Genomic DNA, 10,966 nt, shown 5'->3' with positions numbered 1-10,966 from the left:
TGCATTGCTGCTTCCCTGCCTAGCACAGGCTGCCTGCAAAGCGCTCTCCCAGAACAGCTCTTCTGGAGTCACTTGTTTGACTTGCCTCTGCCAATAACTTTGTTATTAAAAACAAGAGCCCCCCTCAGCACCAAGGCAAACACTGAGCAGAGGCCAGGAAAGCAAAAACAAAGTAGAGAAATAATGAACGCGTCTCTCGGCACTTTCTAATTTCTGTCCAGCTGCAAACGTGAACATGTGAGCACGCTCTGGACAAGCATCGCTTGGGGCTTGCACTTGGCCGGAGCCGAGCCAACCCCAGCAGAAAGTACAGCTACCGACCGCTCAGCCTCTCTGCCTCCGTGCAGCGGCGAGCGGCGCTGGAGACGCGCTGACTTGCACTGACACTTGCCACTCAGTCCGGCCCTCGGCAACCTAGAAAGAAGGGGAGATTTATGGAGCAGGTAATTTGGGAGCACCGGAAGCTGCAGCGATAACTTTGAGGTGAGGAGGCAGCAAGTTGTAGCTCCGACATACACACACAGGCAGCTGCTCCCGCTCGCACGGTCTCCGCTTTCAACTCCCCTCCGCCTCGCTCGCCCGCGCCCCTGACTTAGCCGCGCGGGTGTGTGTGTGTGTGTGGGTGTGTGTGCGGCGCGTGGCGCTGGGGCGAGAGGCACCTGCTTGGCTCGCGCTGCTGCCGCCGCGCAAGCAGCCGAGGCGCCAGCTCCTGCCGCTAGCTGCGGGCTCCAGCCTCCCGCTCGCTTCTGCCGCCGCCGCCGCCGTGGGAGTGAATTGGGCTGCTCCAGCGGGGCGAACCCCTTCCCCCTGCCTGCGAGTCAGCCTGGCTGCGAATCACGTGTCCGCTGCCTGAGGCAGAGACTAGGGAGGAGGGGGGGGGGGGAAGCGCCTCATTCCTTCTTCCACCGCCATACTGTATTTTATAGTAACTCATTTTTATTCCTCTCTTTTACTCCCGCTCGGTGAGTACCTTTCCGCTGACATTCTTGTCCTCTTTTTTTGTCCTGTTTTTTTCTTCCTTTTTTATTTTTCTTCTTTTTTTCTTCCTCTTTGATTATTGTTTCCAGGGATTTGATCCTTTTTCTGATGCCAAGTTTTTTGTTTTTGTTTTTGTTTTTCTTCTTCTTCTTAGCATGCGATGGTTACTAGACTGTGAGCAAAAGGTGCTGCTGGGGCTGGGAGTCACTGGGAATTGAGCAATGCAATAACATTTAAGACTTACCAGTCCAGCAAAAATATAGCTATATATACAATTATTAGCGCTAGCTCTAGATATGCAACTGGTTTTGTTATGGCCCGAGAAAAAGAAAGCAATGTGAAATATTGTGCGTTTTTTTAAAGATGAGGAGAAAAGGCATGTTTCTAACTCTTTTGCAGAGAATTTTTCCAAATGTTGTTTTGATGTTTTTTCATTTTTATTTTTATTTTTTTGTATATAGATGTGAATTGCAAATGCATTTTACAGCAGTGTTTACAAAGAGTTTGTGATCTTGCAATACTGGTGCAGGCCACTGAGCAAGATGTTAATTTTATTATTTTTGGTTGTTTCCTTTTTTTGACACTCGGTGCAATCAGCAGTTTTTGTTCTTTTTTGCTTTGATGCCCGTTTATAACGTGAAACTTTTCTTGCAGCTTGTTAGAGTTGATCATTTTTTAATACTTTTTCCTCCTTAAAAAAGCCAAACAAACAAAAAAGCCAAAGCAATGATCGTTACTTTTGCACATTTGACTTTTTTATTCTTTTACCGAGATAATTTTATTATGATGATTATGATGATAGATATGCACATATATACAAATAAATACATTTTAAAATGATGGCAGTGGAAGGTTTTCCTGGAGAATGAAGTGCGGGTTGGTTTCCTTGTCAACGGAAGATGAAGTGAACAACTGAACATCTCCCCAGTGCAGGTACTTCATCTCCTTGTAGGCGTTTCCACTCTTTTGTAAATTACGTTACGAGAATAATAATAATTATTAATAATAATTATGTAAAATTCTCGATCCCTCGCTAAATATGTGTTCTCAATTAAATGAAGACGAAACTAAATTTCTGCCTCTTGATTACTCGAATGTGTCCAAAATGCTGCACTAATTGAGCCCAGGTCGGTTAGTCTGTGTGTGATAGTTTATGTACTATCCTAGACATGCGGGTACCCAGCTGACAAACCTGAATTGAACCGGGAGATGCAAGTTATGAGCAGGGAGCGTCTAGGGCTTAAAAATAACTGGACTGGATTGTGAGGAAGAAAAGAGAGAGAAATAGAGAGAGAAAGAGACTCGAGTTTTAAAAAATGCCTATTATAAAATCATAGGTGGCTGTGAGAGATACAGCAGCAGCAGTCCGTCAGAGAAACTGGCTCACTGCCATATGAGTCTGACACATATTCCAAATCCATAACGATAACAATCCTCTTATTTCTAATTTATGCTCCCCTTATTAACAAGGACTAATCAAGGCAGAAAGCAGGTCATTTCTGCCAGGTTTACCTCATTTGGGGTAGTGATTAATTATAAGCAGATACATATTTTGAGGTGTTTCCTTTTGTTTTGGTGATTATTAATGCTACTGTCTGACAGGGCATAGGAATCAGCTACTTTTTCTCTGACTGTCGCTGAAAGTTCAAGATTAGGGAAGAAACTGTTACTTTGCTTTAATAGGACTTAGCTGCTTAACAAGCTCCTAAACTGTTCTGGATTTAGAGAAGTTGATATACTAAATATGATATTGAAAGCGTTTTCCATCTCAGTTTTTTCCAGAAAGAGAGAGCTGAGTATTTTATCAAAATTGAGGTGCTGAATGCTTGAATCTGCAGTCTTATGCGTGATACACTTTATTGTGATGATGCTGTTGAGTGTATTCTCTATGAATAGATTTCAGGGAAACTTGGTCAGAAAAATTTCCTCAGCATTTAAGCATTGAAAACAAAGCATCTTTTACGTAATACTTTTTTGTAGATGTAAAAAGAAATATTCTGTCTATTTTTCATTTATAAGACTAAAATGCTTTGGAAGTTAGAAACTTTGTATACATATTTACTTTCCTGGAACTTGCAAATACTTTGCTCTTTAAACTGATTCTCCCCCCCTCGTCCCTGCAATTTAGTTATATTGTGTAGAAAAGTGTCTATTCTACATGCCTGCTGGGCTTTTACAACAACACAGAATTAATTTGCTATTGAGTTAATAATCCATATTTCAAAAAATCACTATATTTACATGATAGATTATAATACTGTTTTTGGAGTAGTTACAATCTACTAAGAGTCAATAATTCACATTTTAAGAAGTCCCAGACTTCTGCCTTGATTTAGGCTTGTAAGGATTAGATTTGTATCAGTAACTATTGATAAATGTCCTTTTCATTATCCACATACATATTGATGAAAAATATCTGCAGATTTGTAATGGAAGAAAAATAATGCATGAGAACTTTTGAGAGTTTGATTTAATTATATTTATTCTGTATATTTTGAAATGTGATATTGACAATTTTTGTCTTAATAATAATAATGACTTTAACTTTTTAAATCTCAGCATTACTTTAATTAAATAATTATTGTCTGATCCCTGCATTGTTTGACACACCCACAATTTCCTGCAATTGTAAACATTTAAATAAATAAACATTGAAAACATCTAAATATATATAGATATCTCTACTGAAGTTATATTAAAATTGCATCCGTTAAGCCTATTTATATATTCATAATTCAGACTGAAAGAAATCAGTGAGTACAAAATAGTGCTCAGCATTCCATGCACTACTTTTCCCTGTAGTTTTAAATTCCTTTTTCTCAATATTTTTGTAAAGTTGAGGAGAATAGACAATATACTTAGCATTCTTAGTGTTGGTAAGATGTTTAAACAACCAAACCAGGCAAATAATTTCTGGACAGACATGCCTTTGTCTTGTCTGTTTTTATGAGCAGATATCATATATTAGTAATTTGTACAGATAGGTACGATGTATCAAATCCTGGTCACTTAATCCTTCCTTGAAGTCCATGATAAAAAAGTTTTAGAATTACACTTATTATGGACACCAAAGTGGAGTGTACAAAATACCCACTGAATGTGCACAACTCAGGAACTGATATACACACATATCTGTCATGTGCACAAGTTGAGGTTGTAAAGAGTATTTTACATGTACACTTCTATATGCACAAAACTGCATATGCACATATAGTAACATGGGCCAAGCGGCTTACTTTGGTAAGGAGAACAGTATTTGACTCTGTATATGCTACAACATCTATGCACAGAACAACTTAATTGAGAATGCTTTATCAGACTCATCTTGAAATTTCCCTGTTTCTGCTGCTTTATGTTTTAATTAAATGTTATTGAAAACAGGATTTTGTTAATTTGCATTCATGTTTGGAAAGCCACCAATATAAATACTGTACAAGATTAGTAAGTATTCTATTATTTTCAATATATCAAATTTTACAAATAATAAATGAGAAAATTTAAGAATGGACATCTGCTGAACTATGTTATTAATTTTGCCATAACATTCGTGGCATTCTCTATATTTATAATGGGGAATACTGCTACTACCATAGTAATTTTGACTTCTGCAAGTGGTACATGCCCAGGCTTGAATATGATCTACTTTATATTTTAAATCTCTAATATTTTAAGAGAGGTGGGAGAGTTAATCAACCTTAACAGAAATTTGTAAACCGAAAACATTGGAAAGCAATTGTTGTTGTTTTGCTTTTACATTTGCAATGCCTACTGAATGGAAGTCCGATTAGTGCACAGACTGACTCTACACAGGATGCTGGGTGCCCTCAACTCAGGATGAGCTCTGAATCATAAATAAACAACACATAGGCTATTAGCTATCCCAGGGCCCTGAACAGATGATAGAAACAAATAATCCTATCCCCATATCCCAACACTGGGGAATGTTTTTTCTCCCTCACAACTCGTTAATTTCCATTATCTAAGAGTTTTCCATTCTCTCTTTCTTTCTATTCATGCTATCAAGACACTTTGGATATTGAATTGGCCAGTATATATTCCCATAATAGCCACCTTCAGTTTAGCATGAAAATGAAAGTTTGCTACTTCCTTTTAAAACAGTTTTTTCTAATTACGGTTTCTTCCCAAGGTACTTTATTTCCTAGACTCTGGTCTACTAAGTCATTATCCTAAAAGCATGAATTTCCATAAGCCATTAACAGGCTAGTTCTGCCTAATAGCAATTTTTCTCCCATTCAACTCAGGCTAACCATCAAAAACAACATCACAAGATAATCAACACAACACTATGTATAAATTGTGCAAGGTATTTAAGGGCTTGATTCTGCTCCCGTGTATGCATGTGTAGTTCCCATTGACATTTTTGGCACTCACACTGCCCCAGGAAAAAGATGAGTCCCTCTTGTTTTTCACTACAATTAGATTTTCTGAATCCAGATTGAAAGTGGCCTGTTTATAAATAAAAAAACAGTCATACACAACCTTGGACATGTGGGATCCCAATGCAATGGACTGTGACCCAAAGCCTTCTTCAGCATAGGTTTATCATAATAAAACAAAATATTTAAATAAATGGACATTAGTGTTATGACACCAGTTTTTTCATCTGCTGAAATCCTTATATGATTTTTGAACAATCACTATAAGAAGACAGTTTCCAATTTATTCTTTTTCGCTTCAACACTGTTGAATAATATAAAAGTGAGGAAAGTTTGGAGGGAGATATTTTATAGACCATAACTTTTTTGTTATGATTTGTAAAATATACAATTACATTATAAAAAACTCAATAAAGTTTCTAAATGATATCATAAATAAAAGACCATTATGCCTATTTATTGCTTAGTGTATCTATAAACAACTAATTTTTCAGAATTGTATAACCATAATCCTGAAAAAAAAACAGTTGTACCATTACAGGTGTGAATAGTCAATTGTGTGCATGAAGTTACTCACATGTGTGAATGTTTGCAAGATTAGGATCTGTAATGAAAAACACTGCATGTTAGAGGTGATGCAAAACTCAGCATTATAGTATGAGAGGTTAGACAGCTGTATAGATTTGTTAGGTTACAGATATAGACTCAAAATATACTTGCTCAAGTTGTTGTTTTTGCTTTCTGCTGTTTTGGTTTATGCTTTGAGTGACCACTGATTCTATTTGTGCTTTTGTTCAACACTGTAAAATTCAGTTATTTTTCAATAAATAAGTGAATAAATGTTCAGTAAAATTTAAATCAATCTCCTTATTTGTTTTTCTAAAAAAAGTAGAGGTAGTATTTCAGACTCCACCTCTTTGTTGATCTTTCTTATGTAGCTGAATAGATTGCATCATTTTAATTTATGATTATTTTCTTGCCATTTAGAAATGTAGTTTTAATTTCAATAATTAACTTAATCTTTTAGAAGCACTTTGACTTTGATTTTGGATCACTTTTCTAGGAAGCATTATTTTTGCACAATTGAGTGTGATTTTCTGACTCGATGAGTCATGTACCAGCAATTAAAACAAATAATCAAATTGCCCTTTCAAATTACTAAGCAAATTTCAGGTTGTTAGACATTAATATAATTAATTTGTTGTAATACTGTAAAAGCCTGAAATGTATTTAAAATATATGCATATAATTACAGGTGAATTCAGCCTGATACAGAGTTAGTAAAATATTTAACTAATCAAGTAACCTGCTTAGTTATGCCAAAAAATTATTTTTAGAGGAATAGTACAAATGCACACTCTCTAGTGTGAAAAGCTGATTAATGGCTGAAGTTTTATAGAAAACTCTGGAATATTAAGTCCATATGGTCCCTTTGGTTGGAGAGTTTTGTACAGATTGCAGCAGAAACACGGGCTGAGATTTCCAAACTTGGGAGACACAAAATCTCTGTGGGTTATATTATAGATCTCAAGATTTCTCCTGAGGATCAGGATATTTAGCCAGAAAACCAGATCTTCTGTGGTATTCTCTCTCTCTTTCTCTCTCTGGTATCTTATTCCCTTGGCCCTCTCTGTTAACAGGCTCCTTTTAGAGCTATTCGGTCATGTCAGTGCCTAGCACAAGGGCACCTGAGTGGTTTGAGATCTCTAGGGGCTGCAGTGATGTAAATAATAATTTGGCCACAAATCTAGCCACTGAAGCATTTGAAGAGGCAGAGGTGGAATGCTTGAAAAATAATTCGGATAGAGTCCTCTTTATGGGATGATACTAAATAAAATGGCATTCTTTGAGCTCTTTTCTCTCATTACCCAGTCATGAGCTTTCCCCCAAATCTGTGGAATCCTGATTAAATGATGTTGCATAGGGGAGAGTTGGGAGACCTTATTTCTATCAGGGGATATTGATTCACAGAACAAAATCAGTCAGGGGACAAACACAACCCCACAGTGTGGGGAGGGGGCAAAGGCTCGGGGCTTCCCCTAGGTTCCATGCTGGGGCCAGAAATGAAAGGCTTGGGATGCAGGAGGAGAGTACTGGCTAGGGCCAGGGTCTGAGGTGCAGGAATCGGTGAGTGCTCCAGGTGGGGGAGTGGGCTATGAGATGAGGGGTTTGGAATGCAAGTGGGGGCTCAGGGCTGAGGAGAGGGTTGGGTTGTGTGATAGCGTGCGGGCTCTGGGGTGAGTCGGGATGGGACAAGAGGGTGTGGTATACGATGAGGTTTGGGATCAGGGCATTGGGAGGGAGTCTAGGTGTTGGGGTTTGTGTGTGGGTGGAAGATTTTGGATCGAGCTGGGGTGAAGGAAGGGATTCCAACCTGGGACAGGCAATGGTGCTGTGGGAAGTGATGAGGGGTGCAGGCAGGGTGGCATTTATCACAGGCTGCTCCCTGTTGACAATACAATGGGGCTAAGGCAGGGCAGTTCCTGAAAGCAGCCACCATGTCCTGCTTCTATGTTGCTCGTGCCCACAGCCACTGACCCCGCAGCTCCCATTGACTGTGGTTTCCAGTCAATGGGTCTGCTTAGCCGATAGTGAGGATGGGGGCAGCACACAAAGCTTCCTTGATCACCCCTCCATCTAAAGGCCATAGGAACATGCTGGAAAGCTGGCTCTAGTAGCTCCAGCCCTGCAGGGGTGGAGAAGGTTCCAAGCCACAGGGGTTCTGGACTGCTATATGGAAACTTGCTGAAGGCTGGATGAAATGAAGCACCAGGATGGATCCATACCAGGGCTCCCACCTTTGCTTTTTAAAGATTATTACTACCCCCATTAAATTGCATTCCAGTGAATCAGTGTAGCACTATGAGCACCAGAAACACTGCATCAGCAAGAATTAGGCCCTCAGGGAAAAATTGGTCACAGCCTCTTGACAAACCACAGAGTTACTACTTCCCACAGCTTCCATTGGCTGGGAACAGTGATGCACAGCCAGCAGGAGCCACAAGTGCCCATACTGGTGGAGTGCAGGCAAATAGAGCAGCGACAGTCTGCCAGGAGCTTACCTTGGAGAACTGTATCTGGCTCTTGGGCTAGTTATTGCCTGCTGCTGGTATAAAGTCAGTATAGAACATTCCTGAGGATCATGAAGTAACGTGGATCCACTAGAACCTTGATTCTATTAACCAGTTTGTTGAAAAGCCAGCCCCAGCCCTCTGAAGGTATGCTTACACTGCACCTGGGAGCAAGCCTTGAAACAGACCACACTAGCAAGGCTTGCACTACCATGCTAAACGCAGTAGTATAGACTCCCGAGCCCAGTGTGTCAGTTGGACTTGAGAATCCAAACTCAATACTGTTATTTTTTAGCATGTTAACTCATGCTAGCACAAATCTGTCTCCTTGGACTGGAAGTCTTGTGCTCAGTTGCCATGTAAACATATCCTGAGTGTTTCTGTAACCCAGAAATATTACTTCCATCTTATTTTGCTTTAATCAATTCTATTTTCTTTCCTCTAGATCATTACAGTGGTCAGACTCTGTGTTTGTATAGTGCAAGGTCAAGAAAAAGGAGATAATTGGCCAAAATGAAATATTAGTGGGATTTTTACATGATTATAAGAAGTCTGAATTTGGTCTGTAGAACAGCATATCATATTCATGACACTCAAAGCCAAAGATCTTTCACTCTTAGCTAGGCGTTTCACATAGATATTCAATGGCTGATATATCAAGTGAAACAGAGATTATGTAAATTCTAAAATAGTGGCATTATGTTTTTAGGACTTTCTATGTATACAGTAGTTTTTATTGGTGCTTTAATGTGTTTTGGATTTATAAATCCAATGTTGTGAAAACCACTTTGATTTGTTTTAACTGTGCTATTTGATATGACAGTCTAGTATTTAAAATATTGCAATGTTTGCACAATACTAAGCATTTGTTTTATCTCAGCAATGAATTATATCTACAAAAAAGTAAGTCATGAATTTGACATAACTGTTTATAAATGCCTGGACAATCACTCAAAACCTCATCCAAAGAGCTTGGCTAGGAGTTATGGCTGTTCAGCACCATATATCCTATGGTATAGTAAGTAGAGCTTCATGTTTCTAATCAGGGATGTAAAATCCCGTTTAATTCATTAACTGGTTGAACATAGCATTTAACCAGTTAACCAATTAAAAGGGGGTGGGAGGGACCAATACAGCTAGGCTGGGCTGGAGCGCCTCCCTAACTGTGCCCCTCTGTGGCTAGGCTGGAGCAAACCCTGAGTGTGGTGGCGGGGGCACTCCAGCCAAAGGGGAGGTGGGCAGGAGGGCTTTTCCAGTCCCACCGGGGGGCCCGCTGGGGCTGGATCTGCCCTCTGCTCATGGCCAGCCTGCTCCTGGGTACTCGTAAACTGTTACCAATAAGTATCACCCATTAAAAGGTGTAAGCTGTTTAACACTGAAAAAATACTTTGTGCAAAAAGTCTTTGTACACATGTTATAATACTATATGGATACAATTAAAAACAAAACACTTACATTCAGGTGCCTGTGAAGGGATTTTATCATGAGTCATCTTTACGGTCCAATTCTGCTGTTGAAATTTAGATTGATTTAACCATGAGTAAGCTAAGACCATAATTTAGGAATGCTGCTAGTGATGTCAGTTTTCACCATTCTCTAAATTGGATACATTTAAGTCAGCCTTTTAAAATGCTGGAGTGGGGGAAGGGAATCATTTTCCTCACTATTGATTCTGTTTTCCTTCTGCATGCAAAACTTCCATTGATTAAAATGGGATTCTCTGTGAAACAACTGCAAGACTGGATACTTGAGATAGCATACACATAAATCTTATGAACAATTAATGAGAGTTATGCTCTTTGAAAAGAGAATTTATCCTTATTTTTTGATGTTACAGTCTCATTTTTTTCCATGGGGGATAATTCTTCATTGTAGCAGTTTCTGTTATTAATTATTTTTATCATTTATTTTATTTCATTATAGTAGCACACATCTATCATCAGGACTGGTAAACCATGATGCTGTACAAATAAATGTTGGGTGAAATCCTAGCCCTACTTAAGTCAGTGGTACGGAAATCTTAAAATTTTCCATATAAACTGTGTTCACTGGAGCTCTGTGGTTCCTTGTCTGTTCCTAAAAGGAATTGTTGCCCCTTTAAGGAATTCTCTTATAAATGTGTATTAGAAGAGAAGGAGGGGTAAAATGTACAAGGGTGGAGCAAGGAAGATCAGGAAGCAGTTGGAATAAGGTGGGCACAAGAGGGGATACTACTTTTCATGCTGACTGGAAAAGTTTGTGGTATTTATACTCTGTACAGTATTGGAAAAGCTCTCTTTTGAAAATTGAACTCCTCACTCAAAATCTTTCACAAAAAATGTCTTCTTTCTATGGAAAATTTCAGGATTTGTCAAAATATTTTGGCCAAATATTAGAATGATTTCAGATTTTAGTTTTTGGTGAAAATTCAAAAAATGGTGTGGAAAATTTTGAGAAAAAAAGAAAATTTCTGTATGAGAGAGGGGAGTAATAAGTCTAGCTTGAGCAAATGGCTAAAATCCCATTGGCTCAGTGAAATCA

At 38.9% G+C, this 10,966-nt stretch overlaps 1 protein-coding gene across 4 annotated transcripts in view; it reads left to right on the top strand.

Annotated features, from left to right (window-relative positions):
• Nucleotides 1-348: 348 nt before the first annotated feature.
• Nucleotides 349-10,966, top strand: part of RALYL (RALY RNA binding protein like) — a 562,192-nt gene continuing 551,574 nt past the window's right edge. For 3 of the 4 annotated variants that reach the window (XM_006112990.5, XM_014581715.4, XM_006112995.5), the window contains exons 1-2: nt 820-962; nt 1,825-1,911. The gene's annotated coding sequence lies outside the window, so the exon portion shown is untranslated. Of the gene's footprint in view, nt 484-819; nt 963-1,824; nt 1,912-10,966 lie in introns of those variants that run through there. The other variant, XM_006112993.5, reaches the window with a different exon arrangement.

Source organism: Pelodiscus sinensis, chromosome 2 (genome assembly GCF_052426305.1).
Source record: "Pelodiscus sinensis isolate ZL-2025 chromosome 2, ASM5242630v1, whole genome shotgun sequence".
Taxonomy (NCBI): Eukaryota; Metazoa; Chordata; order Testudines; family Trionychidae; genus Pelodiscus; species Pelodiscus sinensis.
The sequence above is the reverse complement of the archived record's forward strand: the minus strand, read 5'-3'. Positions and strand labels throughout refer to the sequence as shown.